Source organism: Melozone crissalis, unplaced genomic scaffold (genome assembly GCF_028551555.1).
Source record: "Melozone crissalis strain CALT ecotype California unplaced genomic scaffold, PUWL_Pcris_2 ptg000013l_1, whole genome shotgun sequence".
Taxonomy (NCBI): Eukaryota; Metazoa; Chordata; class Aves; order Passeriformes; family Passerellidae; genus Melozone; species Melozone crissalis.
In genome coordinates, this window is record NW_026535791.1 from 55146686 (window position 1) to 55173280 (window position 26595).

Genomic DNA, 26595 nt, shown 5'->3' on the forward strand with positions numbered 1-26595 from the left:
GGAGTATTTTTCTTTCTATTTATACAAAATTTATAATGCAAATACAACTGTGTTTTTGTATGCTGTGCCTTTCAGTTCTATTTATAATTTGACCATCATTTTCAATCCTGGCTGATTAATATTAGTCCATTAAAATCATGCTCAGATTTCTAAAGAAACATTCTGCTTTTTTATTGTTGTTGGAAGTGGTGAACTCTTGCCTCCCCCTATGGCGTGTGTAGGATGGTTTTGCCTTTCGGCAGACTCTTAAGGCAAAGTAAAACATTTTCCCATCACATAGGAGTCTCAGAAATTAGGTTCTTGAGGACATCCTGTTGGAATAGAGCTGCTGCTCTTGCCCTGTCTCAGGGCTCCAGCAGAGTCAGCCTGTGAACTTGGAACCATGGACTCCAGCAGTTTGTGTGGAAAGGGGATCATCTGTCCCAGCCCTTGTGCAGAATGGGGCCCAGTGCAAAGCTGGGACAACGCTTTCTCCTCCTCCTCCTCCTCCTCCTCCTCCTCTCCACCAGGTGTTTGTTTGCAGGGAGCCATAGGATTTCCCCTTCTCCAGGCTGAACCAGCACTGTGCCCCCATCCTCTCCTCGAGCAGGGTGGGCTCCAGCCCTGGGTTGCAGCTGTGGACCTGCTCCCATCCCATCCACCCTCTCCTGTCCATCTGGCTTCTGCTGCAGGGGCTTCTTCCAGCCCTGGGACTGCAGCTGCCTGTGGCACATTGACCATCACTCCAGTCCTGTCCACTTCATCCCACAGCAGCTCAATTTCCTTGCCTGTTCCACAGGCAGGGAGATCAGAAGTGCCACTAAAATCCAGATCATCTTTGCTGAGGACTAAAAGATCCCATCCACATGAGTGAGCTGAGTCTGTGCTTCTATAAATTGTTCCCAAATGTTTGCTCATGCCATGCTCTTCCACAGTGACTGCCCACGGACTCACACCACACACACCCTGCTTTCATCTGAGTGAGTCACCAGCAGAATGTCCTGACCAAGGCCATGTTCTAACAATGGCCAGAAAAACACTGTTGTATGCATTTGCCACTTTCTTTGTAAGATAATACCCTCACCTTAGTTCAGCTAGATCAGAAGGATGAATGAATTATTAATCTGGGCAGTGTTCAGATCTGGAGGAGGGGAGAAGCACCAACATTTATGAATTATCTTATGAATACCATATAAATTATTCAGAAGCTATACATCCTTCTCACAAAGGAAATGAAATATTTTTTGTCTGTAGTAGGCTTGCAGACTCCTAAACAGAGAAGGAAAGAAAGATAAATCTTAAAACAAAAATGCAAACAGAAAAATGTAAGTAACCCTGATTTTAAAGGCCTCGTTGGCAAAGTTTACCCATATCACATTTACCTGTGACCTTGTCCACCATTTTAGGGGGGAAAAGTGCTTTTTTTCTTAAGATAAACACTTGTGAAGCTCTAGTTTTACTTGGGTAAGTTCATTTCATTTTATTTGTTTATTGCCTTGTGTGTGTGTGTGTCTTTGTGTGTTGTAATGAAATCTCATACATTCTGTAATATGCCAACTTTCATTAATTAGAACAAAACCCCTTTAATTAATTAATTGTATTCCTGCCTGTGGTAATTTTACCATGAGTTGAACAAAGCCAGAACTCAACGCTAAAATTTCAGAATTTGGGGGAATGACTATACACAGAATTTTGAACCCACTGGATGTATTGTTTTCCTTTTTGAGCTCACACTCTTTCACAGCTGTAAAGGCTTGTGGTTTAAAACAGAAAGGCAGCTTGTGTGAGTTAGGCAAGTGAGGTCTTTCTGACCAAACTGAAGGGTTTTTTTCTTTCTTTATAAACCCTAGGGGGAAAAAATCCTCAAACATTTCTTTCTACTTTATTTGCTGCTGCAGTAGCTCCCACTCATTGGTGTACTTCTGCAAAGAAATTGTTCTGCCAAGTGCAAGTAAAGTGTACTGAAAGTGCTTAACTGATCTGTTGATGGATAATGTAAATACTCTCTTTAAAGGGGCACTAATTGTAGAGATAATTATAAGCATTTTAAGGGCTTTTCTTTTTATTGACAGCATTGCTCAATATTAGTAACCCATTTAATGAGCAATACAATCACGCAAAGGAAATGCTTACATTCACTGCAAAATAAAAAAAATGCAAAATTCAGTTTAGAGGGTGGAAAAGCAAATTTGGTATCACCTACAAGATGCCCTTTTCTCTCTCATTCATTCTTTCATACACTGGGACCATCTCCAGGCAAAACATCAAGCCTGAAATCTGTCCACAGCTTCATAATAAAGATCTGAAATTTGCTTTGCATATTCTGCAGAAAGGAAACAAGGGCAAGCCCCTTGGCTGCTGTAAATGGGAATAACTCCAATGCCATAGCAGTGCTCTGCTGCACTGCAATTCTTTTCTGGACATGCTTCCTATGATTTGAAGCATTTCTGATGCATGGAAAAGGGAAGGGAGAGCCTGGGATACCATTTCTCTTTGCTGTCTCTCAGAAGTCGTTTCAGATTGATCCACCTTAGGAAAACCACATTGCCTTAATTACATTCATGAGGAACATGACACTTTAAACTATTTTATATCATCATAAATTCTTGTACCTTACCCAAACTCAGTTTATTTTATCCCTTGTTTAAGGGAAGGCATACTGCTGCAGCTACCTCTACATCATGAAAGTTTTATTTAAAATGACACTTGATAAGAAAACTAAACCTGCAACCATTCTAGTTCCCCATTCTAGTTAGTTCTTGGCAAGAACTTGTTCACCTTTGCTTGGACATGCCTTTGAGGGATGAGTAGGATAGCACTTTGTCTGAGAGGGGCATTGTATGGCTGCATGAGCTCAGTCCCTTGGTGGCTGGTCACAAACACCTCCATGGCTGACCTCAGGCTAACCTGCAGAGCAGGGCTTTAGTTTCAGAAGCACAGAACCATTAGGATTAAAAGGTGGGAAAAGACGTTCAAGGTCACAGAATCCAACCTTTGACTAACTACCACTCTGTCAACCAGACCATGGCACTGACTACCATGTCCAGTCATTTCTTGAATGCCTCTACAGATGGTGACTCCACCACTTCCCTGGGTAGCCCATTCCAAAGATTAACAACCCTTTCTCTGAAGAAATTCTTCCTGATATCCAGCCTGAAAATCCCCTGGCACTGCTTAAGGCCATTTCCTTTTGTCCTGTTGCTAGCTGCCTTTATTTTAGAAATCAGAAGGGAAATTGGCTTCTCTACAATTCTGTCACTACAATGTCTTCCAAGAAAAAAACCAGAAACCTCAAGATAAAACTCATTTGCTACTCTCAAAAAGAAGTAAAAACATTGAGAAATCATTGTTGCTCTGTTCCTAGGTTTGGGTAGATCAGGGACTGAGCACAGATTAATCCCAAGCTTTGAGCACTGGTTACTACTGAGAAGTAAAGAGTACATGGCCACAACTGGATGGGTGTTAATGAGGATCCTGGTACAGCACTAAACAAAGACATCTTGCAGTGCATCTGGGACAGCACAGCTGTTCTCATTGAACTGACAGGATGCAGCAAAGGACTGCTGGCACCTTGGTTCTGGTGAATTCAGTGAGGTCTTTGTGAGGGTAAAGGCTAATGTGTGAGGTCCAAGGCGTGTGGCTTTAAATGAAGCGTGTTTGTATATTGTGTCTGTGTGTTTCTCCTGCAAATACATAAAAATACACTTAGGTTCTGAGCCCTCACACACTACTGGAAAATAAGTAATTTCAGGGGATTGTTTTGGCTGATAAATCTGATGATTGCTTTGTTGGTTTGCAGCAAATCTGTAGACTTAGTAAGAGAAGATAACACCAGAAAGATTCAGGCAATTGGTGCCTTTGCAAGCCACCAGGAATCTTCCATGGAAGCTCATCCTTATAGAACACAAGCTGGTTTGCTTCTCCTGGCACTGGGCAAATGGAAGGGGTAAAAAGTAATTATATTATTTCAGTAACCACACTCCAGTTGCAAATGCTCACATGGCTCTGGCTTGCAGATAAATCTTTCTAGCTGGACTACTCATTACTCTTACAAAAGTAAACATAAACACTGATGAGTGCAAACATAGACTGTTACAGAAATTCTGTGGTATCTGAAAATCTTGCAGCTGCTCTTACTCACAAGCAAGCCCAAGTTCATCTGGAGGGACTAGAAAATGTAGAACTGAGAGTCCAAAAGACTAAAAAAAAAAAACATGTCCTAGCCAGTGTTTTCTCTGTCTGGAAAGTACAGAGCAATCAGCTTGAAAAATTACAGGCTCTCTCCCCTAATCTTGAAGCTGATTCTGTGAACACTTAGTGCTGATATCAGACACCATTTTAGGTGGTATCTTTTTAACCTGATGAGATCCCTGTGCTGTAAAAATCCTTTGCATGTTGGTTTGCATGTTGGTCAGGATAATTTCAGTATCTTGCCCTTTTACGCTCTAGTAGGGAAGCAAGTGAACAAATGTACAAATATGCCATGGCAAATATGTAAAGGCACTTCTACTCTTACCACAGAGGGATTGATCTAAAATCATTAATATACAGACATGGAAAACTTGATTGAAAAACTAATTGAAAAAGAAATTGCAAATAGCATTCCACTAGAAGTCTTGTAAAAATGTTGGTTTTCCACATAATCTTTATTTCAAAAGCATTTAATTTTTGATAATGTAGAAATGTTTATATTCAATTCAGAGTTTTTCTTTAAAAAAAGGAAGAAACATAGTAAATTTAATAACTATAAATGCAAGTGTACTTTCAGTTCCACTTTTTTTTATATTTATGAAAATTTTGGGCTCACCTTGCATATCTCAGTTATGTTTTCTCCAGTCTTTCATGGTTGACAGAGTTAGAGATTTATTTTAGATAAGGTAGATAGCATTAGATGGTTAGTAGCCTTAATTTAAAAAAAGTCATAAAACCCACATTAATACAAAAAAATAAACTTAAACCTTAAGCTTAGGTTTGACATGTTAATTCCACTCTAAGGGTAAGTAAAGCAATATTTTAGAATGAGGAATTTTATGTAAATTATTCAAAATATTTCAAGCTGACTCACGGTTTTTCATCCTTCATTGCAAATTTTAATTTAACGAAAATGAAACATTTAGAGTCTTGAAAATAAAAGAACAAAAGATCCTAGTAAGAAAACACTAAACAATGTAATCAGTTATGTTCTTTAAATATTTCCCCTCTTAATCTAGAAAAAAGAAAGAAAAAAAGCCAACAGCCTACGTAGAGCAAATTACACAGAAAAATCATGAGCAATTGCAGCCTGTGAAATATTGCCAGCCACAAATTTACCAAGACACAATGCAGAGGAAGCTATAGTTTGAAGCCCAAGCTGTCAAATCTGAATTTGGAAGTCTCAAAATGCACAGTTAAACTTAGTGACATTAGGAAGATATTGAAGGGAGATGGCCAAGAGGCACCCAGGAACTGCCTCATTCCCATGATCCCCCCTAACTTATGTTTCTAGTACTGCTGAAATCAGTGAGGAAAAACCCAGCACTGCAGGATTCAAGGAAAAGAAGGATCTGTGGTGGGAGGGAAAAAGGAGGGAAGGAAGGAGCAAAGGGAGGGAGGAAAGGGAAGGGAGTGAGGAAGGAAGGAAGGAAGGAAGGAAGGAAGGAAGGAAGGAAGGAAGGAAGGAAGGAAGGAAGGAAGGAAGGAAGGAAGGAAGGAAGGAAGGAAGGATCCTTGATTTGAGAGGAAGGAGGGATGGTTGATTTGAGAGGAAGGAGAGTTGGCCTGGTAAAGAATGAAAGAATAGTTTTTTGTTGTAATGAAGGTTTGTACTGATTTATTGAACCTGTTTCTCCCTTGCTGCTTAGTCTTTCAAATAATTTTCTGTGTTACTTAGGAACTGCAACAGAAAACAACAACAACCAACAAAAAACAAACCACACACACACAAAAAAAAACCACCCCAAAAAACCTAACAAACAACAAAAAACTCCAAAGCAAAACAAAAACACCCCACAAAACATTAATCACTAGGGGTGCATTCATCCCTACTGCATACAGTTTTTTTCCAGTAGTTATAAGGTATTGAAAATTAAGGGTCTTATTATGTTCCCAAGGAAGTAGTGGCAAACCCACTTTTGGTTTTAAGAGGAACAAGACAGAAACTAAAAATTTATTTTATACCCGAATGTCTTAGTTTGAATATCCAGTTTTTAAACATAGCTGGCCAAAGCGTGGAATTAAGAAGTATCTTTTAAAAAATTAAATATTAATTTTTATTTCATTTTCCTTATCATAATACACACATCATGATAATAATATCTTTTAAACATCTCCTAGTTCTTTATTTTTAATTTAATAATCAAAAATGAACCGAGTCTCTTCTCCCTCTAGTGCATTTTCATTTGTGCCCATGTAGAGCACTGGCCTCATGAAAAGAGGCTCTGAACTGTACCAGGTCAACTGTAGCCATATAGAAATTAGGACTGAAAGGCAGGCCTGATTCATAGCCTATATCATAGTTTGGTTTACTGCTAGGGCAAGAGGTTTGGAGATTATCCTTCCTTTCTTCTCTTTCTTAAATAAGGCTCTAGGAAAAACTTCTGGAATATGAAAAAAACCCTAAGCCAAAAACTTTAGAGAAAGTGTTTGTTTTATACAAAAAAAAAGTTGTTTTAAATGTTTAATGTTGTTTTAAATGTTTGTTAAAAATAGAAGCATATCCACTTTCCACACACCTGCAGAAGTAACACAGGTGTAAATTGGGGTGGCAAAGTAAAACTTCTTTGTTGTCAGGGTATTAACAGCATGTTTCATGAAAATGTGTATCAAATAACCAATAGGTAAATATTTAGCCAATCACACTTTGGCTTCTCAGAGGTCTGCGCTCAAAGGTTTGCTAGAAATACCATTGTGATGGTTTGCTCTAAGCACATCATGTCATAAGGGGGCCTTAGGACTTCTTGCTGCCTTTTGAGGCTCAGTAGTCGTGCTTGCTTTAAGATTCCAGTCAAAGGACATCCCCACCAGCTGCTTCATTGGTTGATTTCCTTAAAAACCTGCTTCTTGCCTGTAACTTTGAGCTCTAGATCTTCCTGTGTTTGTGGGATTGACTGAGAAGTTCTCTGATAGCTCTTTTCCTTCCTGTTTACTCTTCCAGAGAGCTGAGTTACTTCATTGATAAGTTAAATGGATCACTTCTTTAAAAATAAGACAATCCTTTTGTCTTTATCAGTACTCTGTAGCTCCTCCATCATCCTTCCTGAAGTGCAGATAATTGAATGGGACTGCTTTAGCAGACAGCACACCCCCAGTGCCAAGCAGAGATTGTTCAGACTCTGCTCTCCTTCCTGACACGTCCATTTCTGTGTGCCCAATATTACAGCAGCTCTTGGGCCACTGCACCACACGAGGTTAATTTTCTTCCAGCATTACCATCACATAGATGAATTTCTTCAGAAGCCTTTTCCTCTCTATTCACTGCTCCCCAAAAAGGGCAGCTTGCATCTAGAAATGATACAGCATACCTTGTGTGTTTCAGTAGCCATAGAGATTGTGTAAAGAAAAACTATTTTAGAATTCTTGAACCAAAAATTTTGCATTTGGCAAGGGAAGCAATCCATATGTCTTACATTTTGCAACAGTGAATCATGCTTTAAATCCTGAGTAATCCTAGTGAATTAGTGAAACCTTCTAAAGTGTAAAATATTATACAATGCAATGTCAATATAAACAGGGAACTGTCACAGGCTGCATCTACACCACTCTCAGTCTAAAACAGGAGTTCACTTCTGAAACTGATCACCCCAACCCTCTCCCCATGCTGAGCTTTGGGACACAGACCAGAGCAGTTTCTGAGCATGAGAACTGCCTTCTCTTTGGGTGAAACCAGCCCAACCAGTGCACTTTGAGAGCATGTCCAGGGTGCTCCTGTCAGGCAGGACCAGCCTCTGGCTGGACAGCCCCAGGAGACACCTGGATGCTGATGTTGGTGCAATGCAGACACTTGGCCCTTACATCCCTGTTTCATCCTGTCCACTGCCCACAGACATGTCTGTGTCTTGTTTGTTTGCTCCTCTGCATGCACCCTCCTCATGAGAGGGATTGGGCTCTCCCCTGGGGCTTGTCCTGACAAAGTCTCCCCTGGGGACCAACAGGAATTCTTCAGGAAGATTAGGCCTTCCCAAGGGTAGACTCCTAGTTCCCACCTCACTTTAGCCACTTTGAGAAGTGTGAGCAGAGCTGCTGCTGCTGCTGGCCTCAGAGGCTCAGATAATCCTCACAGGACCAGGGGAGACATCTGACAGCACTCTCACAACACTCAGAATCCATACACCCTCAGAAACCCTGAGCAGCTAGGGGTGGTGCATTGTTAACACCTCTCACATCCACGGCACAACCTCCTGCTGAGTCTGGCTTCTCTGCACAGAACTGATCCTGTTCACTCTATAGGTGTTTCACTCTCTTGCAGCCAGCTCCTAGGTAGAACTACTTTCTCTTCTAAAACCTTTCATGGGAGGAAAAAAAGGTTTGAAATGATAAACTGTCCCAGACATTAATTCAGCACAGCTGGGGCCATGCAACACTGCATGGATGAGGAAAGACAAGAAAAGAGATCATCACCCCTCTCTTCTTTCTATTCCAGACTGGCAGGAGGCCAAACTGGCTCTAAGAGTAAATTAGAGCAACATAAAAAATCTCTGTTCCATCTGAGGATCCTAAGGGACCCATACTGCTAGCTCAGCCTTTCGTGTCAGCCCACTAAGTAGATCAGAGGAGTGTAGATTACATACATCAAAGTTTCTGATTTATTTTACCTTAAGTAATAACAAGTACATGTTCAACATACTAAATATCTTCCATATAGTAGATAGGAGTGTTGCTGTAACTTATGTAGATTTTTGGAAAATCTAATTCCAAATCTGTTCTTATGATCTTATAGAAAGAAGCAAAACCATATTTGGTGTGATGCCTACCTAATACACAGTGTTCCTCAGCAGTAGGTGTGCACTGTTTGTACATATCTGTACAAACTATGAATAGTGCATCCCTCTTTGCAACCTCTGCAACAGAGTAACCGCCTCAAAATTCTTATCAGAGGTTATTAGCTTAGACTGAATTCCTGTTAAAGCCTGAGGAATCGAAATCTTCACATCTCAATGGTGGAATAAAAATGACCACTACAAGGTGCAGGTATTACAGGCCACATGAATCAATCTGTAGAAGAGGAATATGATAGAAAAAGGATCAGACCATGCTTCCTTTGCAAAATCAAAAAAGTTTTGACAGTTTTATCTTCCAGAAACTTTGAAACAAGGCCTTCCACTTTACTTTTTTATTCCTGATAATACTGTTTTACTCAAGAGGTCTACTTGCATAAGTGGTCATGATCTTTCAGTCTAATCCAAATATATCAATGAAGCAATAAGTGAAGAAAAAAAACCAAAGAGAGATGGTCTCAATTCCTGAAAATATCTTAGTCAATCAGAATTTCCTTCTAAAATTGAAACTCTTGGTATTAACAAGTGACTAAATGAGAAACCATTTTTTGGTGCTGCAAAGCAGTTACTCACTTGAGTGACTCCATCAGAACATTCACCTGAAGAATATCAAATATTGTAAGGATGCTCACAAAATAGAAGTCAAAGCTTGCTGCTACAGAAGTGCTAAATAGTAATAATAATATGCCAAAAGTCTTTACTTTCACTCCCCCAATAGTTTGGCAGGACACCTCATAATAGGAAGGGTGAGGTTTAACATATTTTTAAGTGTGACAGAGCAAGGGCCTACCATGTCACATTTCCATGTATAGAATATCCACCTCCTGCAATGTGAGAATGGAATAGTGCCCCTCTGTCCCAGTAGTGTGGGGATATCTGTTCAAGTTCAGTTTTCACTATTGTACCTGAAGTTTGCATATGAGTTTGTCTTAAAAACTTAAATTAGCAGCAGGTACTTTTTTTCAGTCCATAACAGGACTAAATAATTAATCTGCATTTCAGGAGCCTTTTTTTTTTCTTTTTTTTGCAAGAATTATTTAACAGAAGTAATGTAACAGAAGAAACAATTATTTACTTTGTAATTATTCACTTTTTCAAGAGAACTTACTTTTATTTGGAAAATGGAAAACATAGGATGAGAGGAAAACATAGAAACAGTTACCAGTGCAATACAAGATGATGAAGCACTAGAAAAATAACAACAGGTTTCATCTCGTAAAATACAAAATATTTTGCCTTGTGATCCCATTATCTCCCCAGTAGGCCAACCCTGCTGGCCCTTGACTTTGATTGTTTCAGGTTAGGGTTTCCATTTTAATGAGGGTAAGAAAGCTCAGCTCTGGCTCCCTTCATTTGGAGCTGCAGGGCTGTGGCACTGCTGCTGATAACCATTGCAGCGACACGAGTCATGAAGCTGAAAAACAAGGCTCTTAAAAAAACCGGTGATTTCTTTATACATGCTCACTTTGGAGTCTTCTCTTACACCAAGGCCAAAATTATTGCAATGGCCAGAGTAGTGATTCACTCTTCTATCCTTTACTCTCCCGCCACTTTATAGTTGGGGATTTTTTTATTTTGTTTTACATGGAAAAAACCCAAGTCTTTATCATGGGTCTGTGTAGCTCCTCTTAGCCAAGCACAGCCTGAAAAAAAGCGCCTTCCCCGATAACCTTCACTTGAAGTTCTCGGCAAGGATTACAGTCAACATTAACCCCATCCGGGGGTGCTGCCTGGCTTCCCAGGCACAGCTGCAGACACCAGGGCTCCGGGCTGCCCACAGCCTCGGCTGGCAAAGTGGGGGGCAGGCCGTGCAGCCCCGGCTTGTCCTGCTCCCTGCAGGGATGACTGAAACTCCCCCAGACACAGGCAGCGGCGGCTGTGCCCAGTCAGAAAAGAGGAAAAGTAATTTCCTTATATCCGTGTGGTGTTGCAATTTAATTTCCTCGCCATCACAATGCTTTCGGTGGCCCACCAAGCTTTCCTTGCCCGCCTCTGTGCCCCTGCCCGCTCAGCAGAGCGTGTGGCCAGGCCTGGCCGGGCTGGGCCCGGCTGTCCGAGAGCCCGGCCGGGACACGGGGCCTTTCCCGGCTGGGGGCTGGAACACTGCGGTAGGTCCAGGCCAGGCAGCGCAGGATGAGCGTGTGCTGCTCCTCGGCAGCGGAAAGCCCAGCACAGGCCTGGGAGGGCTGCCAGGACAGACCTGCAGTGCTGCGGCTCCGGGCATGGCGCTGTCCCGCTGCCCCCTCAGCCCTCCCGGCCATGCTGAGCCACCTCCCGAGTGAGGGGGACAGGGACGGGACGTGTCACAGCGGTGACAGCTCTCAGCTTCCTTGCTGGGCCACCGCGCCTTGGAAGGCAGGTCTTGACCAAGGACCATTTCTGATGAGTTTACCTCATTGTCAGCCCACGGCACTTTAAAAGCAAGCAAGCAAACAATAAAGTGCAGGAGCTTAAATTTTTGGCCCATCTCGCTCTGAATCTGGAGGGTGTTTTTTGTTTGTTTACATTGCCGAGTAATAAAAACGTAATGTAGATTTTGCGTTTGGAGAAAAATAAGGCGAATGGGAGCTTACTTGGAAAGGGAGACACGTGTCTGCCTGTCTGTCTGAGCACAGATGGCCTTGCACTGCAGTCTCGAGGCTCTGCATACGAAAATGAATCACATCAGCCCGCAACATTTCCCAGTGTTTCGAGAGTTCTGCTTTCAACACAAATATGAATGTATGTAGCAATGATCTTCATTGTCCTGACTTGGGTGATGTCATATTTTTCCATCAGGATACTGGGTGACAGCACATTTGTAGGCTTTGGGCTAAATGTATAACGAGCATGAAATTCCCTTTAATGTCAAAATAAAACCAAAGGAGAAAAAAGAGTGGAAAGGTCACATGGAAAAAACCTCCAATAATAAATATGACTTTTGGGGCCGCCTGAGTCTGGCTGTCACCGTGATGAGCCCACCGAGGCAGACACCCCGGCAACATCCCGATAATCTTATTATTTGCATGACATTACCCATGAGGCGGGGGGATGGGGAGAGGAGTGGGGGAGGGGAAGGGGGAAGAAGGCCGCCAAAAGCATCCAGGCGGCCCAGGGCGAGCGGGCGGGCCCCTGGCGGTGGTGCGGGGGTGCGGTGGCGGCCGGGCCGTGCCGTGCCGTGCCGGGCGGGGGCAGGGCGGGCGGATGGTGGTGCGCAGCTACTCGCGGCGGTGCGGTAGCGGCGGCGGCGCGGGGCCCTGCGGAGCGCGGTAATGATGTCAGCTTGTTATTTACCTTCCAGCGCCGGGTGACGGCGCAGCGCGAAAGGAGAATCAATCAGCCGCCGGGTGACCCGCCAGGCGCAAAAAACCGGAGCCGGGCGGGGGAGGGGAAGCACATGGAGCCGCGTTGCATCATCCGCCCGGGGTGGGGGGGACACGGGCGGGACACGGGGACACGCGTGGGACGGGCGCGCTGGAGGCTAAAGAGTCGCGGCGCTGCCGCCCGCGGGTGTCGAGCTCCAGCGAGATGCGATAAAGCCCGTTTGTGCTGATTCACAGCCCGCCCGGCCCCCGCGCCCCGGGGCGCTGACTGGGCACCGCCGCCCGCCCCGCACCGGGGCAGCGGTGCCGGCGCGGGGCGCGCGCTCCCGCAGCGCCGCCCGGGCGGTCCGTCCGCGCCGCTGCGCGGGACGAGCGGCCGCGTCCCGGGCGCCGGAGCGCGCCCCGCGGGGCCCTGCGCGGGCCGCTGGAGTTTGGCCAGGCCGGCCGCGGGGCCGAGCGTGCGGGGCACGGAGGGCGGCCGCGGGCACCGCGCGCCGGGCCGGCACCGGGGAACGCGGCGCTGCCCGCGGGGGAGGGGAGGACCGCCCTCCGTGTGTCTGTGTGCCTGGTTTGTCACCGGGTTTCAGTTGCGGGGGGGGTGTCAAAGCACAACATAACCACAGGCGGGGCGAGGGCTGGCGGCACCCCGGGGCATCCCCGGGGGCGTTGGCGGCGGCGCCTCCTCGAGCCGCGCGTCCCGGCGTGCGGGACCGACGCAGGTGGGGGAGGGCGCGGCCGGTTCGCCCCCCAGCCGCCCCGGCCCTCCCGGTGCGCCCCCTCCCCCGCCGTCCCCTCCCTCGCTCCCGCCCGGCGGCGGCGGCCCCGGGCGCGGCTGTGGCTCCCCCTCGGCGCTGCTCCCGCCGCCGCCGCGCGTCCGCACCGGCCCCGCCAGCCCCCCCTCACCGCCATTCCGCCCCAAAACTTTCCGTTTCCCCCATCCCACTCTCCGGGACTTCCTTGTGCCGCCCGTGCGCGCGGAGGGGGGGGAGGAGGCGTGTGCGGCGGCGGCGAGGGGGGATTCGCAGCCTCCTGGCAGGCTGGCCGGGACCCCGGGGGAAGAGGAGTTGCACCATGCGCGGCAAGTGAGGGAAAGTCTCCGCCAGCAGCAGCGCCGCCGCCCCCCGCAGAAGTTGGGGCTCTCCCCGCCCGCGGGAGCGGGAGCTGTGCCTTTAACGCCCGCTGCGCCGCGAGGTGAGTTCCCGAGGCGGATTATTCATCCCGGGGACCCTGTTGTGGTTTCTTTTTCCCCCGTCTTTTTTTATTATTATTACTATTATTTATTTTTTTTTAATTTCCCCCTTTTTTACGCTTGTCCTTCCCGGCGCAGCCCCCCGAGCCCAGCCCAGCCCGGGGCCCGCTGCCCCCCGGCGTCCCCTCTGCAGCCTGACCCGCCCGGGGGGGAGGGGGTCGCTCAACCGCCGCTTGTTATGACGAAGTTTTCTCAGCCCGGACGTTTTGGGCTCTGTTTGGGGGTTTTGGGGGTGTTTTCTCTGGGCCGAGGGGCTGTGTGTGTGTGGGGCTGCCGTACCCGTGGCGGGTGTTTTGCAGCTGCCCCCGGGCAGAGCGACCCCAGGGCGTGGGAGAGGGGAGGGGGGCAGTTTCTCCCTACTTCTGAGACAGTATTTTAATGTATGGGGGTTTATTAAAAGACTAAATAAATGCTCGGGGAGGGGGGGAGAGAAATGCGAGGTATTCACGCTCCAGTGTGGAGTTTGCAGAGCCTGGGTGGGGGAGGGGATCCCATTCATCGCCAGGGCTTGAATCAGCAGCGGGCGGAGGGGCCGGTCGCTCCCTTACACCGAAGTTTACTTCCAAGTAGGTAAACAAGTTCGCTGCTCGCCCCCCGCCCCGGGCCCAGCCCCCCGAGCCGCGCTGCCCCCGGCCCCGCTGCCAGCGCCGCGGCCGCCGGTGGGGCCGGGCTGCGGGGAGCCCCTCGGGGCCGCAGCTGCGGGGCCGCCGACCTGTTGCACGTCCCGGGCCGGCGAGCCCAGCCCCGGGGCGGCGGGGCCGGCGGGCGCCCTGCCCCCGGCGCTGTCAGCGGGCCGGGCTCGGTCCCCATTTTGCGGTGCGCGTTCAGCCCCGGCGGTGGGGCTGAGAGATGGGTTCGGTGCGCGGCTCAGTGTCGGTGCGATGCGGTGTAAAGCGAGTGACCCTTGACCTACTTATGGTGTGTTGCTGGGCTCTGGGCAGGCATCCTGCGCGGCGCAACAAGGGGCAAAAACACCAAGCCACACCCTGAAAGTTCGGCTCGCACATTAATTCCTCAAAGTCGGCGTTTAGACGGAATAAAGGCTGCCCTTTATGTGGTGCCTTAACATGCCTCTGTGCTGTTCTCCACGAGGATTCGTACGGCGTTTCTCCTGCCTGACGCACGAGCCTGGCGGTGTGGATGTGGATGTGTGCGCTGGGGGAGGGGAGGCGGGCTGCTCGGCGGGGCTCACCCACCGCCTCCTCCAAAAACACAAAATATTGCAGCATAATCTTGCAGAAACCCAAAATATTCCATTGAAAAGACTGATGATTTGAAATAAAATGGAGTGTAAAATTAAAATTTCCGGATTAGTGTTTTAGGCTAATAGTATGAAAATAAACTTGTTGTGCCAGAGGGAGATCTGATTGTAGGTAATAAATACGAGGTCCTTAATCTTGACAAATAAAATGTCATGTCTTTCTTCCTTACCCCATTTATTTGTGGTCTTTTAACCAAGACTACTCGTGTGGATGTATAAGGTTTAACATCATCTACCTTGTGCACCATGTGACTGCACGTACTGGGTTTAGGCCTCTCCCCGTCCTGCAGTCAGTGTTCTCTCATGTACAGGGGCATTGGGCAGGTTTTAAATTAAATATATACATTCTGTGATAGCAGATGTTGTTGGCAAGGAGAGCCAGATTTGTCCTAGTGTGTGTTTTGGCATTGTTGGTTTTTTTGTTTGGCTTTTTTTTTAAACAATTACAGATAATAATTGCAACATCTCAACGACAGCAATAGTAAAACAGGGAAGGTTTCCCACAGAAGATTTGTAGAGGAGGTGGGAGGAAAAAGGAAAGCAAGAGGGGGAGGATGCTATCACATTAAAAATGCGTTAAAGCTCTCTTGTGCTATATGTAATAATGGTAAAAACCGGGCAGATTTGAGCCGAGCTGCTGTAGTTGTCTCAGTGTATAACACGTTCAGTGAGCTATGCAATAACCAGGGGCAGGGCAATCCTGCATGTACAGACTGGGGAAGGAGAGGCTGGAAAGCAGTGCCAGGAGAGGGACCTGGGGGTCCTGGTCGATGGCAAGTTGAACATGAGCCAGCAGTGCCCTGGCAGCCAGGAGAGCCAGCCCTGTCCTGGGGGCATCAGGGACAGCACGGCCAGCTGGGCAAGGGAGGGGATTGTCCTGCTCTGCTCTGAGCTGGGGTGGCCTCACCTCGAGTGCTGGGGGCAGTTTTGGGTGCTGCAATATACAAAAGACATTCAGCTGTCAAAGAGTCTGCAAAGGAGGATCATGAAGGTGTGAATGGCCTTGAGAGGAAGCCCTATGAATGAGGAGTGGCTGAAGTCCCTTGGCTTGTTCATTTTTAAGGAGACTGAGTGCAGACCTTATTGCAGTCCACAGCTTCCTCACGAAGCAGAAGGGCAGACACACTTCTCTGTGGTGACCAGTGACTGGACCCGAGGAAATGGCCTGCAGCTGTGTGTGGGCAAGTTTAGGTTGGGTGTTAAGAAAAAACTCTCCACTCAGAGGGTGGTTGGGCCCTGGAACAGGCTCCCCAGGGAAGAGATCACAGCACCAAGCCTGATAGGGTTCAAGAAGCATTTGGAAAATGCTCTTGAGAACATGGTGTAATTCTTGGGATGTCCTGTGCAGGGACAGGACTTGAACTTGATGATCCTTATGGGCCCCTTTCAACTCAGTATATTCTGTGATTCTAAGGTTGTTTTTTTCACCCCCTAAGATGAAAAAGCGTGTCTCAGAAGCAAAGAGGATTAAAAATTACACACACGTGTGAAGACTGGCAACTGCACAACTGTCCAGGTTTCTTAGGACATAAAAAAGCCCTCAGGAGATAAGTTGGCATCTGAATACATCTCCCCCCACCCATCTGATTAAGATGACTCCACTGTTCTCTGCTATGTCACTGCTGTGAGTTATGTTACTGCTTTAAATGATTGCAGATATTCTCTGCAATAAGTATCTAAGGAGCAAAACTAAGTCATTGCTAGGGAGGGGGCACCTGGAGTTGTCAGGTTCCGCTCCATCAGTTTGCCCAGTTTTCACCAAATCATAGAATATGCTGAGTTAGAAGGGGCCCTCCAGGATTGAGTCCAGCTCCTGACTCTGTGCAGGACAGCCCCAAGAATCCCGCTGTGTTTTGAGCTCTTATCACACTTGGTGCTGTGATCTCTTCCTTGAGGAACCTGTTCCAGTGCCCAGCCACTCTTGGGGTGAGAAACCTTTGCCTGGTATCTAACCTAAACCTCCCCTGATTCTGTTTCATGCTGTTTTGGTCCTGTCACTGATTGTCAGATGGGCTTTTCTCATTTTTGTGGTGGCAGGGACCAGAAGTAGACGTGTTGTCTGCTCGGTATGTGTAATGTGCCATGGCTCCTGAAGAACTTCCCGAGCAGAGAGCTGTCCTGTGGCAGCAGCAGCTGTTGAAGGCCTGTCATCCCTTTGCTTGGAAGGAGTAGAGAAGAATGTCTCTCAGTGCGGATGGGATCTTATTTCTCAGTAGCTGAGCTAAGTCAGCAGTGGATTGAGCGGTGTGCTGGGTTGGTTCACTGTGGAGGTGAGGCTGGAAAAGCCCTCCCAGGTTTAGCTTTAGGTTGCTGGGTGATTGCTGCAGGTAGCGGGGTCGGTGTGTGCGCCAGCCCTTGCTCTTTGCTGCTGCTAGAATTCATCTTGTGTTAAACTGATGCAGTTTGTATTTTAGTAGTGCCAAGGGGCCCCCATTCAAATCAGGGCCATTTGGGGAATATTATAGATGGTGATTCTCACCCTAAACAGGTTGTAACGTAAGTGAGGGAAACAAAAAGCCAGGAGGGAAAATGCTGGAAAAAACTGACTCAGGGGAACGGCAGCTGATTGTAGTGCTTTATCTGCAGGACCACGGTGTGATCTCAGCTGGTAGGAGAGAGCAGTTGTTAACACCTGGCAGCACTGCTGCTGGTAAATCTGTGTGCTCTGCCCAAAGTGGGGTGGGCGTCACAACGTGATCCATATCCTGGATTCCCTTTACTACTGCTCTTCTAATTCCTGGTATTTTAGATTATGCACACCAGCCTGCCTATAAAGTGATCCAGGTTTTGTAACTCTTGGGACAGCTCTTTTTTTTTTTTTTAATAATCTTCATTATGAGGCAAGATGGAAGTAATTTTGTAAACTCTTTTTTCAGCTGCTAAATTAAAGCTGCACTCCCTCTTCCCCTCCCTCATCTTGCCTATTTTTAGTTAGGAGGAAATAGCTGACCTCTTTACAGCAAGAACCCAGACCCCCTGGGTGCCATTTATAGGTTTCTACCAAATGGCCTACTTGGACAAGTTGGTTGAAATTAAACAAAAACATTGGAACTACGGCTGTACATAGGAATAGCAGCCTTCCTGTCAGTGCAAAATCTGTCATTTTAATGACACTGAAACAAGCATACAAAGGTGAAAAGTACAATTTAGGTTATTTTTCTTCAGTGTACAAGAGAATATTTTAAAGGATTTTTTGTTTGTTGCTCTCTGATCATTAATATAATGGAATTTCATTTAAGGATGACTGATAGTGTTTTGTCTTACAGTCACAGGAAGTCCCCCAAAGTGAGGGCAGTGTAAAAGCTAGAAGCAGTCAAAGGAGGTTGTTCGTTAAGGAAACATCATTGTTTCTTGCCAATTGTCTTCATGTGTAGAGATTTTGTCCTAGACAGAGATTTATAAATTATAGTTACTAATGTTTAATAATTCTGTAGAAATATAAATTTGCTTCTGCTAGTTTAACCAAAAGCATGTTTAACTCCACAATGGGTATGTGACAGTTTTTGAAGGTAAAGCTGCACAGGCCTTTTACACTGCTTTTCTTGAGCTGCTTTTCCTATGTGTATTTGTATTTATTTTAAGTGATAATAAAAATACTGGCCTGTAGCAATAGTTATTGCATCTCTTCATTTGTTGTTTGAGAGGAGAAAACTATATTGCCTCTGTTATCTTCTGTTGGGGTCCCAGCCACCAGTCCCTTTCTATACTTTGGGGCAGCTTGGAGTTGGGTGCATCTGAGGATGTGGCTTCCATCTTTATAATCCTGTCCACTTTATGTAGTTAAAGGGGCATCATGATGTTTAACCTCATTTCTTGACTGTCTCTGTTGTTAGTGTGAATAATTAATATGTGTCCTGTTTAAACTGGAGTGCTTCTAAAATGTCATAATTTTGTGTGAAGTTGCAATGGAAATTTCTGCCAAGAACCCTGCAGTACAAAATCATGATGATAGTACTGTAGTAGGAAGAAACAGTTATTTTAATATTTTAGCTAAGTGCATTGCATAACTACAATTTGGCTTGGGTGTTGAACTTTAGTCATTTGCTGGGCTAAGTTACCCAGCACACTGAACATGTGGATGAACAGTGCCTTGATGCTTAGATGACACAACTTAGGGCCTGTTCCTGAGCAGATGAGTAGTACTAACAATGTCTAATAATTCTCTATATATGCGTATCAAAATACTCTTATCTAAGTAACTGGGGAGTTTGAGTGACCCTTTGCTACTGGAAGGTGGAACAAGACCAGTGTTCTGCATTATGGTGTAACAGTTGCTCTATACATCACTCCAGTGCCATTCAAAGTGTGATTGCTTTTACTGACCTAAGTTTCATTTCAGCTGCTAATTCTTAGTTACAGTTTAACCTCTTATCACTGTGTAGACATTAGAAGGTGTTCTGTTATATGAAATCATAACTCTATTAAATGAAAAAATGTAGTAACATGATTTTATGGGGTTTTTTTTTGTATTGAAATACAACTTTCCCATACCTCCAATAAATTACTGATAGAGCAAAAAAGCAACATTTTTCCCATAGACATTTAAATTACTTGGAAAATATGCTTTGACATTGTCTTCAATAAAACAAAGAGGATTTTACTTTGGTGGATAGATTCCTTTTGTCATTCTGCAGCCTAATGCATTTGTTGTACTTCTTTTTGAAGGCAGCAAACTGCCCTGGATGTACAGTGACAAACTTTGGCTTCTGCTGTATTTTGCTGTGTAGCACCATCAGCTCTTCATCATTCCTTTGCCATTGAATAGAGACCCTGCAGAATATTCTCTGGTTCAAGAGTGAAGCAAATTATTTATGATTTATATTTCCAAATCAGAGTCATGCTACAGAGGCCCTGCTGAAAGGGAGCAGTTGCATTGATGTGATTAACATGTATACAGTGTTGTTGTGCTTCATGCTTAGAAGTGTCCACTGCTGAGTTTGTGCTAATTTGAACACAACCCCATAGCCTTCAGCAAAATAATTGGAAAGATGTTCTTCCAAAAGAATTGACTGGCACAGTGTGCAGTTAATAAATACAGGAGATTTTTATAAAGTGAAGTAAAAATATGGATTTTTTTTCTTTTGTAAACTCATGTGTGTTGGTAACAGAATGAGGAATTGTTATAACAACACGACAGTTTCAGTGTCATTTAGCAGCTACAAGTTGCTTGTTCATTGTATCAATGGTTTTAGTCTGGTTGCTACTGGCAGAGGAGATGTGTGTGTCCAGAGACCCATTAGTATTAGACTTGTGTTAGCACATAGTCTCAGCTGGGATTGTTGAACAGGAGTCAGTTTCACAAATATTAATTGCTTCAAATGAACTACACTAATTGTTGTGTGCGAGTGCATGCATGTGCACATATATACACGTACATGGATTGCCTTAAGGTAGTCCAAAAAGCAGTTTTGGGGAAAAAGGTGTAACCCTGACCCTGGAGAGTGGTGGCAGTGCTTGACTCTCACACCCTGAGCTAGGATGTGCTCAGGTCAGCAGCACCTGAGGTGTTGCAGAGCCAGTGAAATGACTGTAGGCTGGGCCAGGCTGGATGTCAGGTTCTGGAGAAGGCAGAGGTGCAGCACCCTTTAATTATGTGCTCGTTGAGATGCGGAGAGGTCAGGAGTGCATACTGTGCTCCTACCTCTGACTGAGACCAGGAGGCAACATGCATTCAAACATCAGAATTATGTTATCTTCATTTTTTCCTCCTTTTAAATTTTTTTATTATTATTTTTATTTGGTTTTTGGTTGCTCTTAGAAGTAAAATTTAAACCCTGATCTTGACAGAGATGGAGGTAAAATTGCCCTCCTCCATAGTGTTCTCCACAGATAGGGTGAGCTTTGCTGACAAGTTAGGGCTGGGAATCCAGGCACAGACAGTGCCGGTTCATATTGGGGGGATTAGTTTCCAAGGATATTTATCTGTTGCTTTTTACAGTCACAAAACAAACTTTAACCCTTTTCATGCCTATTTTACATGCACACATGAGTTAGACCTCTAAGAATTTGGATATAGACTTGGTTGAAACACATTAAATATTTTCTAAATATTTCAGAAGATATTGGTAATGCTACTAAATATGTGGACTCAGACATCTCTCCTTGTATCTTAACTTTCCTTTTTGGTTTTGTTTTGACTTTTTGGGTGGTTTTGTTGGTTGGTTGTTTGTTTGTTTTTACTTTTTGGCTTTAGTTTTGTCCTTTTTTAATGTAAGGGCTTCTGTAGTTTGTATAGTTGACTTTTTCAGTTGGTGACTTTTAAACTAAAATACTGTAATCTAGGAGGCACAGATAAAAGGCATGCCTGAGGATTATTCTGATGAGGAAAACATCTTCCTTCCTATGCCAGTTCTCAAAAAAATGAAAGCAAGGAGCAGAAGCAAGTACATTTTTAGTAACATTGCAGGGTGTTCACAGGACAGATTTTATATCATTCTGTGAAAACTGTTCAAGGTTCCTTTATTTTCATTTTGACTTCTACTGGGTTTGTTTGGGCTGCTGGTGTTGTAACTCAGTAACAATGCTAATTTGTATTTGGAGGAATCTGGTTTTGTACTAAAATACGCAAACACACTCAGCTCTGATACTTCTGCTAGTATCAGTAAATGTCTTACATAATCAGTTAATTTAAATGAGCCAATTAGTTTAAAATTAGTGCATGACAGTGTATCATAAAAATTCATCCAGCTTCATTCTCACAGGATTTGATGTGAATTTGGAGGAAAAAAAACCACTGAAGCTGAAAGGGTGGCCCAAAATGCAGTATTGGAGTGGAAGGAAAGAACCTAATGATTACATAGAGCTCAAATTTACTAAAGCATTAACATAATGGTTTCCCTCACTGCTGATGAATGAAAATTACTTTCTGGGAGACCACCAGCCTGTCTTTACTACCTAGTCTGGTAGTGCTGGGTAGAGGTTAGAAAAAAGTGTGGAATGTAGCTTAAGCCCTCCTGGGCAGTTTACAAGGAAGAGGAAGATGAGTGGGAGTAGGCTGCCTCAAAACTAGGATTCACTGTTTTTAACCTGCTGACCATCAGGTGGACAACTATTTTGGTTTTTTGGGGTTTTTTTTGCTTGGCTAAGGTGGCATGTCTTCAAAACACTTATTCCTGTGCATTTCTTCAGTGTTTTGATGGTAGTATAATGGTATTATATGTGGGTACTTTATAAAATGTTATTTTGTGGTTACAGAAATGGCTTTTTGTGCATGCCTGGTTTTTGTAATGTTTTACGTATTTGTATGCGTATGTGCCTCACTGTGAATTAAATCTTTTCTTTTAAATTTTGCTTAGGCCAAGTGATAAATTCTTCATGGTATCTACTATGTTACCAGCAGCATGTACTTTTAAAAATAAGTTTAAAAAATTTTAAAAAACACTTGAAACATGGAAGGGTTCTGTGTTCTCTAATGACAACATGTTAAATGCAATTATAAATTGTCAGTTTGATCATGGGCAGTGAATGATGGCTTTGTAGATAAGATTTGTTGTGCACAGCAGATGTCTGTGTACATGGAGTCCAGTGTGAAAGAAATTTAATTTCCTCTTACTAAAAATAATATAGTGACCTGCATCTTCTACCTGTTTAAAACGTGCTCAGATAATTGCAGTGAATGATTTTGTAGTTGTTTGCTCCTGTATTCATTTTCCCATGAGCTTTTGAAGGACAACATTTTTCCTTTTTTAAAATGTAAATTTGAATATATATATCTGTGAAAAGAAAGAAAATCTGTTTCTTTAACAACCACACAAGGTAATTGATAGGGCACACCTTTTCACAGCTGGGTAAATCATTTACATTCAACTTATAGTGCAATGTTGTACTACAGAATTGCTAGGAAGGCTTTATGAATGACAGCTTCTGAAGAATTTTAAACAGCAAAACACATTGTCAGTTTATTTTGTTGCTAGTTTATTAAAACATGTGAATGTTAAGCTGTACTTAATAAAGTATAATCCCATTTTTCCATCAGCTTATCCATTAGGATAGCAAAGTATCAAAGGAAAATTATGAAACAAAAAGGTTCTTTCTCCCTTTCAGGGTTCAGTTTAGAGTTAGAAGTAATGACTGTTTTAATTTGTTAATCTTCTGTTAATCTGTAAGTTAGTTTCCTGGCTAACAGAGTTGGGTTTAGGGTATTAGTTTGCCTCAGAACAAGTCTTTGTTGATTTTTTTTTCTTTTCTTCAAACTTTTTGTAATTGTTTTTAAACCTTTCTTTTAATTACCTCCCTCCACCACAGCAAAAAATCTATTGGGGCTTGCAGTGGAATTTAAGAGGTTTCATTTTAATGGATTTTTTTCTGTGCAACACAGTCTTTAACTCCAGCAAGGGCAGAGTTGATGATACATTTGTGTTCTGAACATTCAGCACTGCCTGTTGTATCTATGGCCTGATGTTGCAAAAATGTGTTCGGATGTGCAGGAGCTTTCTGGGGCCAGGCCTTATATGATGGCAGCACAGATTCTTGACTGATGAAGTAAACATTTCTGGGCCTTTTTTATAGCAGCAGATGATAAGTGTGATTTTAGCTTTAGTCCCAACAGGCAGTGTTCCTGTAATGAAGTGGACATTGCAGTGTCCCTCTCCGTTCCCCTAGCCCACATAAATAGGGTTTTTTGTATGGCATAACTTCCATGGTCTGTTTTGGGGGTACTGTTCTTATCTGAATCTTCTCCATGTTCTTGGAAGTTTCTTTAGATGGCAGAGGTGAAGTTGAGATTTAGAGCCTGGTTTCTTCAAGATGTGGAGGAGCTGTGTGGGCTATGTCAAAATTTACTGGGCTTAATATTTTGCAGTATAAAGTGTGAGACTTGGTTGCAAACATATACATTCAAAAGTGGCCTGCACAGGTGGATGGTTGGAATCTGTGGCTTTTTTTCAGTGAAGTGCCCTTAGTTTTTCAGGCAAGGCCAAGTCACAAGGGTTAACAAACTCTAGCAGTGGCTGGCAAGACTCGTGGCCTGTCTGGATCATGGGTAGTCTCAAAAGTGTTCTGCTAAATGTGACCTACCACATCCAAAGCCCGACACCTTGGGACTGGCACTGGATGCTTGTCTTGTGTAAGGGCTGCATGCACCATAGCCTCTGTGGAGAGAATATGTCAACCTTTTTTGTTCTAATTTACTGTTCTTCTCTGGCGTGATTGCTCTGTGTTTGACTGCAGTAGATCAGGAAAATTACACAGAAGGATCATGACATTTGTTTTTTCACCTTAAATACACATTTTCTAACATTTTTTCATTTGATGACTCAAACATCCTACAAATAGCTGTCTTAAGGAAATATTTAGCTACTTATGCTATTAGCATTGTCTTAGTTGTTATTTTTGTCTTTGGAAGTACATATGGTACATTCTGGTGTCTCAAGTGGAGCCACTGTCTTGCCAGCCTATTTAAAGTGCTAACGTATGTGAGAAAGTGTGCCCTGTGGCCTGAAACATCATTCATGTATTTGCCAATTGCCTCAGTCTTTTAATTTCTGTTTGTATGCATTGCATTTGGTTAGGTTGAATTTATTATTGATTTCAACTGTTTGCAAATAGTCTACTGACAGAGCATTTGCTCATGTCTCCTTTGAGCCAGGATTTTACCCTCATTAGTCTATGGATGTGTTCTTTTGAACGTTTGCCAAATGTGTTCATAAAACCGGTGAAATTAATAGAAGGAAAAGTGGGAGCGCTGTGTGACCTGTTATTTGTAAACAACATCATGAGGCTGCCTTTCAGTGTTTGACCATGGACCACTACATTTATTTTTTCCCCCCATGTTTTCCCTTTTTATTCATTTGGGTTTTATGAGCTTCCCATCATATACAGCCATTTTTCTCAGCAATGTTAGTTACCTTTTTTTTTTTTTTGGCATGTTTTGGTTTGGTTGATTTTGAAGGCGAAAGCTACTAGGTAAATAACAACAGTAATATTTACCAGTTCTGTAATTCTGTAGTTTCAGACCATGGCTTGCAAGCTGCTGAAGTACACAGGATTGTTTTTATAGAGAGCTGTGAGGTTAAAAAAAAGAAGGAAGTCTGTTGTCATTGTTCAGTTTTACTGTGCAGGGTATCTTTATTGGTCCACAAATTTAAAGGGTTTTAAAAAATGGTCTAATTATATTGTAAACTTCTTTAGGATGTGATGATATCTATTTTTATGACTTACTGCCTTGTGGGTGTATATATTGTTATGCAAGTAATGATCCTTGTTTTCTCAGAAGATAACTTATACCAACATTACATTTTGGCATCAGTTTGGTTACGTTGTGTAGATATTTATGAAAATGTCCCTTCTCTTATGTAGGACTGGGAACTGTATTTTCTCTGATAGAATACAGATCTGTCTGATCCTGAATTGCACAAAGAATAATCTGTAGAGAAGCATTTGGATTCCCTTAGTTTGTGTTTACCGGGTCTGTCATAATAGGAAACCTGCTCAACTGATCTTTATTTTCAGGGTCTTATGCTGTACTGGTTTTGTTTTTAGACTACAGCTATTTATATGGCAACATCTGATTTCAGTAAATCCAAATTCTTGCATCTTAAACTGTCAATAATTTTGTTACTTGATGTTACTACATTTGTGTTCTCTCCTGTGCTTGAGAGCAGCACTCCTTGCTAATGTTAGGAGGGGTGAGGTAGAGGAGGTGTGTATGGTGAGAGTGGGGGTGGGAAGTGAAACAGGCTCTGGCTGTTTACACATTCCAGGCAACCGTAGATCTGCTCTCTTTGAGGCCTGAAATATTTTCCTTTGCACTATCAGTCTTGCAGATCTGGGGTATTTGGGCACACTGCCAATAAAAGTAAATAGTAATGTGTTAATCTCTTAGATTGAAATGTAATAAACTGTTTTACCTTTTTTTGTGTGTGCATAAGAAGAAAATATTAACTGCACTTTATAATTAATATATGACATTTCTAGAAATACTAGAAGCTAGGACCATTGCTATAATTTCTCAAAGAGTTGCCTATAAAAGGACAAAACAAATTTGACTCCTTTTGTCTTGCTAGTTTGTTCTAAAGGGAAAGTTGCCTAATCCAAATATTTTTGCTAACTAGATTTTCTGTTTTCAGCATGGTAACCATTGGGTCAAGGAGCTGAGGATGACTCCCTTTTTCTCATTTCCATGTAATGCGTGTATGTACATGCATTTTTAAAATTTATTTTGTGGTAGGCTTAATCTGCTTTATAGTCTTTCATTTGATCATTCTGGTTTCCAGCACTTACTTCAGAGTCCTGATGAAATCAGATACAGAAAGCCATCCACCTGGCTTTTTTTTTTTTTTTTTCCCCCCAGTATTGGAAATTATTTCCTGTAGCCTGCACTGAAATAGACTGAGCAGGCAAGCAGATGAATAATGATTTCTTCCAGGTTCTGCATAATGTAATGAACAGACCTTGTGTTTATTATTATTTATTATCAATATTTGTATACATGCCATTTCCTTCCCTGAAGCTTGCTTTCTTGGGTTTCTTAAAGCTGTATGCTATGTGTGAGATTATTGGTTTATTCCAAGTGGTGCAGTAATGCCACTTTGTCACTCCAGCAACTTGCTTTGTCACTAGGACTTGATGTGGCCCAACTTCTTGTTGTAAACAGAACGTGTTGCCCTCCAGAAATGTTACCAGATCATAGTGGCAAACACAAAAAAGACAGTCCCACTGAGGTAACAGCTGCTGCCTTCAGTCTTAGACACATGCAGTGCAAAAGGTAATTCAGACCATACAGCTGGGTTTTTTCCAAAGGCAGCAAATTGCTTAAAACTCTCTTGCATAGCTGTGACTGCCATCTAAGCTGCATTTAGAGGCATTAAACTGCTTTTGGAAAAGCTGTGGGCT

The 26595-nt window shown here is 43.7% G+C and overlaps 1 protein-coding gene across 3 annotated transcripts in view; it reads left to right on the forward strand.

Annotated features, from left to right (window-relative positions):
- The window catches only part of TBL1X (transducin beta like 1 X-linked), a 244390-nt gene that overhangs the window by 34151 nt on the left and 183644 nt on the right, over positions 1–26595 (forward strand). For 2 of the 3 annotated variants that reach the window (XM_054271691.1, XM_054271694.1), the window contains exon 1: positions 13155–13444. The exons of the other annotated variant lie outside the window; for it this stretch is intronic. The gene's annotated coding sequence lies outside the window, so the exon portion shown is untranslated. Of the gene's footprint in view, positions 1–13154; positions 13445–26595 lie in introns of those variants that run through there. 3 annotated transcript variants of the gene reach the window in all.